This window comes from Bidens hawaiensis, unplaced genomic scaffold (genome assembly GCF_021521415.1).
Source record: "Bidens hawaiensis isolate Kalapana, Puna unplaced genomic scaffold, B.hawaiensis_p1.1 tig00020241_1, whole genome shotgun sequence".
Taxonomy (NCBI): Eukaryota; Viridiplantae; Streptophyta; class Magnoliopsida; order Asterales; family Asteraceae; genus Bidens; species Bidens hawaiensis.
This window is the reverse complement of record NW_027493082.1, coordinates 67502-74327: the sequence shown is the minus strand read 5'-3', so window position 1 is coordinate 74327 and position 6826 is coordinate 67502.

The window sequence follows — 6826 nt, the reverse complement described above, 5'->3', positions numbered from 1 at the left end:
TCAACAAACCAATCTTTGTCTTTCTGATACAAAACAACCGGGTGCATATTAGCACCTGGTTCAAAAATTTCTTGACAAAACACAGCTGGAAGTGTCTGAAATGAATTTTATGTTGTAGGTAAGTATAATGGAAGATGTATTAAAATAAATAAAGACTTTATCGTACATGCCGTCTCTCCGTTAAAATTGTGATAGAAAATGCAAACCGCAGGAATAACATTCTGTTTAGTAAAAATTTAATATTAGCTAATAAAAAATTTGAAATACACTAACTGATATTTTATTAATTTAAAAATTTTTATATACATATACTGTCATTGATAATTACATGATTGTGTTAATATAGTAATTAGTCCTATTAAAACATGCTTATACCCAAATCTTAACAAACAAAAAAATCCAATGACACATAACAATAATAGACTTGGAATCAAAAACCAATAAGTTGTTATAAACAAACTGATAACACAAGGATCGCTGCTTAAAAATAAAAATATTACAGTTAACACCCTCAAGCATGCACATAGAGTATAAGCAGTTCATAATTTAGTTGAAGACGAACTAAATAGAAAACCTTGATGTTATAACTAAACCCTAAACAACAACATTAAAGATTATCACTAAAAACAATCTTCGGTTAATATAAATTAGGGCTAAAAAGATTAGAACAGTATTAAATAATAATATTAACAAAATTAAAGTATCTCACATTATAGTACTTACATTATCCATCGATTGATATATATATCAAAGAGGAAGAAGCTTTTTTAAAAGTTCAGTCGATCTTATGTTCTAGTGGCCGGAATTTCGAGAATAAGCGAGGTAATAGAATTTTAGATGATAATTAAGCTTAATAAACGAAGAGTCGTGTATTTTTAAAAAATTAATACAGAAAATATGGGTATGGGCCTAATAGAATGGGCTTTTTAATTTGGATCATGTTAAATCTTTAAAAAATTAGCCTATATCTTTAACAAAGTTATAGAAGTTAGTTAGTAATTTCTTTTACTGATTTGTTACCAAATTAAAATTTAAAATCAGTATTTTATAAAGATAGTGATAAATATATGTTACAAATAATTAATAAATAAAATTTTTATTTATGTGTTACATTTAGTAAATTATAATACAAAATCTTTTTAAAATATACTGCATATTTGTAATACAAAAATTAAAACGAAACCGTTGTATACAAAATTAGACAAAAGTTGAAAATCAACAACTAATTTATTGTTATATTATAAACGTGTTAGAAAAAAAAAGTTTAAAAGCAAAAACTATTTTATTTACTTGCATGTCATATTATAAATTATTAGATTATATATAGACCAAACAATTAAACGGATTACATTAACAACAATTCCAAAATAATAATATTTTGGCTTAAAATAAGTTTATACATAAATAGAGATATCATATATAGTACAATTTAACACAATGGTTTTAGAATATTTATTTATGAACATTCAACCTATTTTTGTATTTAGTTTTTAATTTGGTCAATTGCTAATTTATATAATGCATAGGAAGCATATGATAGTATATATAAAAATCAACTAAACATTAAGTTAACAAATATAAAATAAAAACATAAATACAACCAAAAAAACAAAGAAGAATAAATTGTTCATCTCAACCAACATTCAAGCATAATCGTTTAAAAAAACAAAAGAGAAAAACCAAACATAGAATATCCAAATGTCTCAAAAAGGTTTAACATAACTGTAAACCAACATAAATGAAATTGTTCACCTAGATTCCTTCTCGACTTTAGGAGTTAAAAGTGCTGCACCTTCGCATGATTGATTGGTGGTTCCCATCTGTTCGATATTCTTAGACTTCAACTTAGTGGCCGACATGCTATCATCATCGTCAACTTCAAAAACTTCAACCAGTTTTCTCTTAAGTTTATCGTCAGAAGACGTTGACATTCCTTTTGTATCAGTTGCCAAATCCTAAGCATCAACATTTGAACTTGGAGTTTGATTATCTCCAATATCAGAAAGCTGTAATTAAAAAAAGTAAGAGGCAATAAACAATCATGTTACATATCTTTATGTTAACCAAGATGTAAAAGTTTGAAGTATTAGATTAAAGAAAATATCCATACCTTACAAGAAACCGAACCAGATGATTGGAATTCAGAAATAGATGCTCCCAATGTTACAGGAGTAGAATCTGATTGCTGATGAGACAAAATAGGAAAATCAACATATATTAGTTGAAATAGTTATAAAATTAAGTTTAATAATAAAATATAGTTAAGAATTTATTATTACCAAACGACCGTTAAGCCTTTTCTGTAATTCTGTGATAATATTAGTATCATCAGTAAGCTTGTTTATACTATAGTCTTCGACATTGTTTCTGAAGTTGAAATCTGCCACATCGACCTTAAAAGCAAATATTTTTTCTAAGAGACAATCCAAGTCAGCAAGGAATCCACCATTGTCAACCTTATTTTGTAATAAAATTAGATGACAAAGAAACAAATCTTTAAATTATAATATTAATCGTTGTTAAACTTACAATCTATTATATAGATGCCAATTTATAAATAACAAGTATTTTAATTGAAAACAAACCTCTTTTTGAGAATCAATCAATTCTTTTGCTGTTTTGTTAGTCAACATCTTAGCATCTCTATCAAACAGAGTCAACGACACAACTCCAGTTGAATCTTGCACCCTTATCTTGATCTTGAACCTAAAAAAGTTTAAAAATAGGTAAATAGCAAGAAAAACATATACTTTTATAATGCACAAATTACACATTTAAATTTGAATTAAATAAATATCTAGGTGTAGGGATAACACCTAAAACATTGCATCTAACTGTTTTGCATTCATACTCCTTTCCACCTTCACCATTATTTTCCATGAGCTTACGGCTACAAGTATTACAACAAATGTAATACCATTCCGTGTCTGGGCAGATGGCCTTAATTGTACCAAGGATAATGATACTTTTAAGCTGGATTAAAGTATAATGTTAGTTAATAAATATTCAATTAGGACTGAAAGATATTTATAATAACATTAAAAGTGTAATAATTAACTTACAAATATAATGGTACAAATATCTCCGATGTTAAAAAAATCTGTTGCTCTCAAAAACTCATCATAAACAGAAGACAACATCTTCACTGGAATCGGTTTACGAACAGAAACATCATTGCCAATTAGCAAATCAAACAAACTACAAAATTTAATATTGAATCAACTTAGGAATAACTAACATTATATGAAATTTAAAAAACTAAGTACATAAATAAAAATATGATTATTGGTTTAATAATATACCTGTTTTTGTATTCTTCTATTTTAAATAAAAAGTCGTTTATAAAGAAACGGCTAACATTAGATCCAAAAGAATTGGACACATACACTTTCTCTAACAAAAATGAAAAATATAGAACGACACATTAGTTTAAGTTAGTGACATTTATAACTCAAGAAAATTAAAAACAGTTAAAATACTTACCTTTACCATCAGAACTGGTATAACACTTAACCCTACCAAACTGCAGAACAATAATGGCCTGGCCTTCATCAAAATGTTCAATTACATATTTGGATAGCTCAGACGCATAATGATCCCATAGAGTTAGATACACACAATTCCCATTGAAATAAGAGAAGTGTTACAAACAGTAATAAGTATAAACTGTTTTATTACAAAAACATGTCAGCATATGTTATGTTACAAACAATAATATTAATACCTTAAATCACATAACTCCATTGTATGCTTGTTTTTTTCTTGACGTTTGAAGTATTGCTCTTGAACACATGAACCACATGACCAATAATATCTAAAACAAACAAAAATAAATAATTAATTAGCAGATTAAATGGACATCTAACCCTAAATATATAAATCCGTTTATTTGAATGAAAACTTTTATATACCAACTGTGGATTTCAAAGAAACATCTTTATTGATTAGTGATGCAAAAGAAATCATCTTAAAACCAAACAGCCGACCATCAAACCCTTGACATGGATTCACATGTGTGTTTGGTCCCAACACCAATTTGTTGGGACAGTCAATGACACGGTAATTAGTACCGTTTAGACCAACGCTCGGATTAACTATAGTCAGAGTTGAGCTTTCCTTGAGGAATCTTTTGAATCTAAAGATTTCCTGTTTGTAAACTGTTGCTTGGATACGATTCTCCTGTCATTAAAGCCAAAAATATATATGAGAATTAAAATTTCAAGTGAATCAATAATGAATAAAAAAAGTTGAATTTGTAACATATATACAGATTCATAATTACATACGTACATTTTCATCCATGAGCACCATTTCGATCAGAAAATCCTCATTCACATTTTTATTGTCTTTTATGCTCCAAAGTCTTATAACTCTAACCTTAAGAGTTGATGGTGATGTTTTTATAACATCAATCTCATTAAGCATGGTAAATTTTTGAGCTTCTATTGTCCTATGAATAAAATTAAAACTTAACAGATTAGACAAAAATAATTGAAACATAAAAACAAATATTAAAACGGGAGGAGCTTACATTGTTGAAGAATTTTATAATTCAGAAAAGTATGATAAAGGCTTATGTGATTAGATATATGTTATATAGTAGGATGTAGAAAATAAAAATTTTGGTAAACTTATTATGTTTAGAAACTTTCTAAATATAGACTGAATATAATTTAAGTGGTTATATGTAATTCATTATTCCAAAAATAACCGCTTGATAATTTTATGAAAATTATATCTATAATGTATTAGTATACAATAAAAATATTTTAAATATTAATTAAAGGTAACTGAAAACCATTATTAATATAACTACACCTGTTTATTGAATTTATTTTTTCCAAAAATAACAAATCGAATATTGAAAATTTAAATTTAAAATGTATTATTATACAAAAATATTTGATTTCAATATTTAAGGTTAGAATTATTTTATTTTATTTTATTATTATATATTGATTAATGAAATCAGTTACTGAAATCATTAATTCTTTACTTAATTACTTAATTATTGTTATTATTGACAATTATGATTTTGAAAGCTTACTAAAATTATAATATTAACAAAATTAAAAGTTTCTGTTTTTTGATAAAACAAAAAATAAATTGGCCGAAAAATAAAACTAGACGGAAATTAGCCGGAAATCATAATTAAGATTGGACAAAGAAAACTATTATAATTTTAACACAAATAGATCATAAAATTGGTCTGATAAAAATAACCTAAAAGAATATTTCCATAACAATACAAAAACAACCGGGGAAATAAATTGAACGGAAATTAGCCGGAATTTTAAATATAAATATTTGAAAAACAATACAATAAGAACAGGTTAGCCGGAAAATTTTAATACTGAGACAAAGAAAACAATTATAAATTATTATATAGAAAGATATCTACAAATCGGTCGGATATAAAGTATTGAAGGAAACTTTTGCGGGAACAATCAGTTCACATCAGAAAACAAAAAAAAATAATAATAATTGACCGGAAGAATCAGTAAACATAAAATAGGCGTATGCTAGATTTGCCGGAAAGATTGAGAATGAGAATTTTTTAAATAAAATAACTGTATTTGCAAAATTGGAGTGATAGTTACCTTCAATATAATCATCGGATAATCAAATCCCACTATTTTGATGTCTCCAATCGGTTCGAATCCAAATGGCACAAATACGGCTCGAATTGTTGATAAACAATGTAGAGGTTCGATGGTGGATCTGAACGACGGATGTAGGATTCGTATATTCATAGAAAAGTTACAACAAAAATCAGTGGTAGAATTGATTGTAGATCTCGCCGCCGAAATTAGGTTTGGTGTAATCATCGGGAGATTAGAGAGATAATCGATGGTGGAGATCAATAGTTTTTGTGAAAAAAAAACCGGGTTTTGATTTTTTGTGACTTTGGAGACCAGGACACGTGGCGCAATATCAGACCTTCTGAGAATGGTAACTTGCTGACTGGATGGCACATGTGGACAGCCTAGTTGAAGGCCATGTGTCCACGTTATTTAAAGATTTATGTAAATACCGGATTTAATGTCTAATGTATTTCAATTAATATGATAACATAATCTTGACATAGTACAAATAACATTAGTTAAAAATCTTCAAACAAATTAAAATTCAAACACAAAAAATAAAGTTACATGATTTAGATGGGTGTAAAGTTACTACAACTCATCCAATCCTACATTTGTTTTTAAAAACAGGTGAACAATGTAAACAATTTAAAACTGAAAACATTAATGTATTACTTTTTAGGTGAATTTCGTTTACATGATTTTGTATTCCTATAGCATTCATTTAACCACCTAGCATGTCACATAAGAATTTTGCTAACAAAATTGGTATGCATCTTTTGTTTGTACTCCACTATGCAAGGATTTTGTACAATGGAAGCTCCATCTACTTAATACATAATCATGTCACATATTAAGTTGTGTTACTTTTAAAAGATGGATCTTCATACAATAGATTTTCAACAAGAAGCTATCCATAATATTGGTCAACTGTTAATTTGCATCTTCAATCAAGTGAAGCTTCCAATATGAAAACATTTATTAACATGTAATTAGATGTGGGTAAATAAACTGGTTTATCGAACCGACCCCGAAAATCAAATCGAAAACCTTCGGTTTGAAACCGATAATGTAGAAACCGGTTTGGTACCGATTGAAATCGTAGGTTCAAAACGGTTTGTAAATTTCTCCAACAAAGCGGTTCCAGGCCGGTTAACTGAACCAGAACCGGCTAAATTGCTAAAAATGGCAAAAACTGGGCAAACCTGAACCAAAACCGATCGTAACCTAAACAAGAAGCC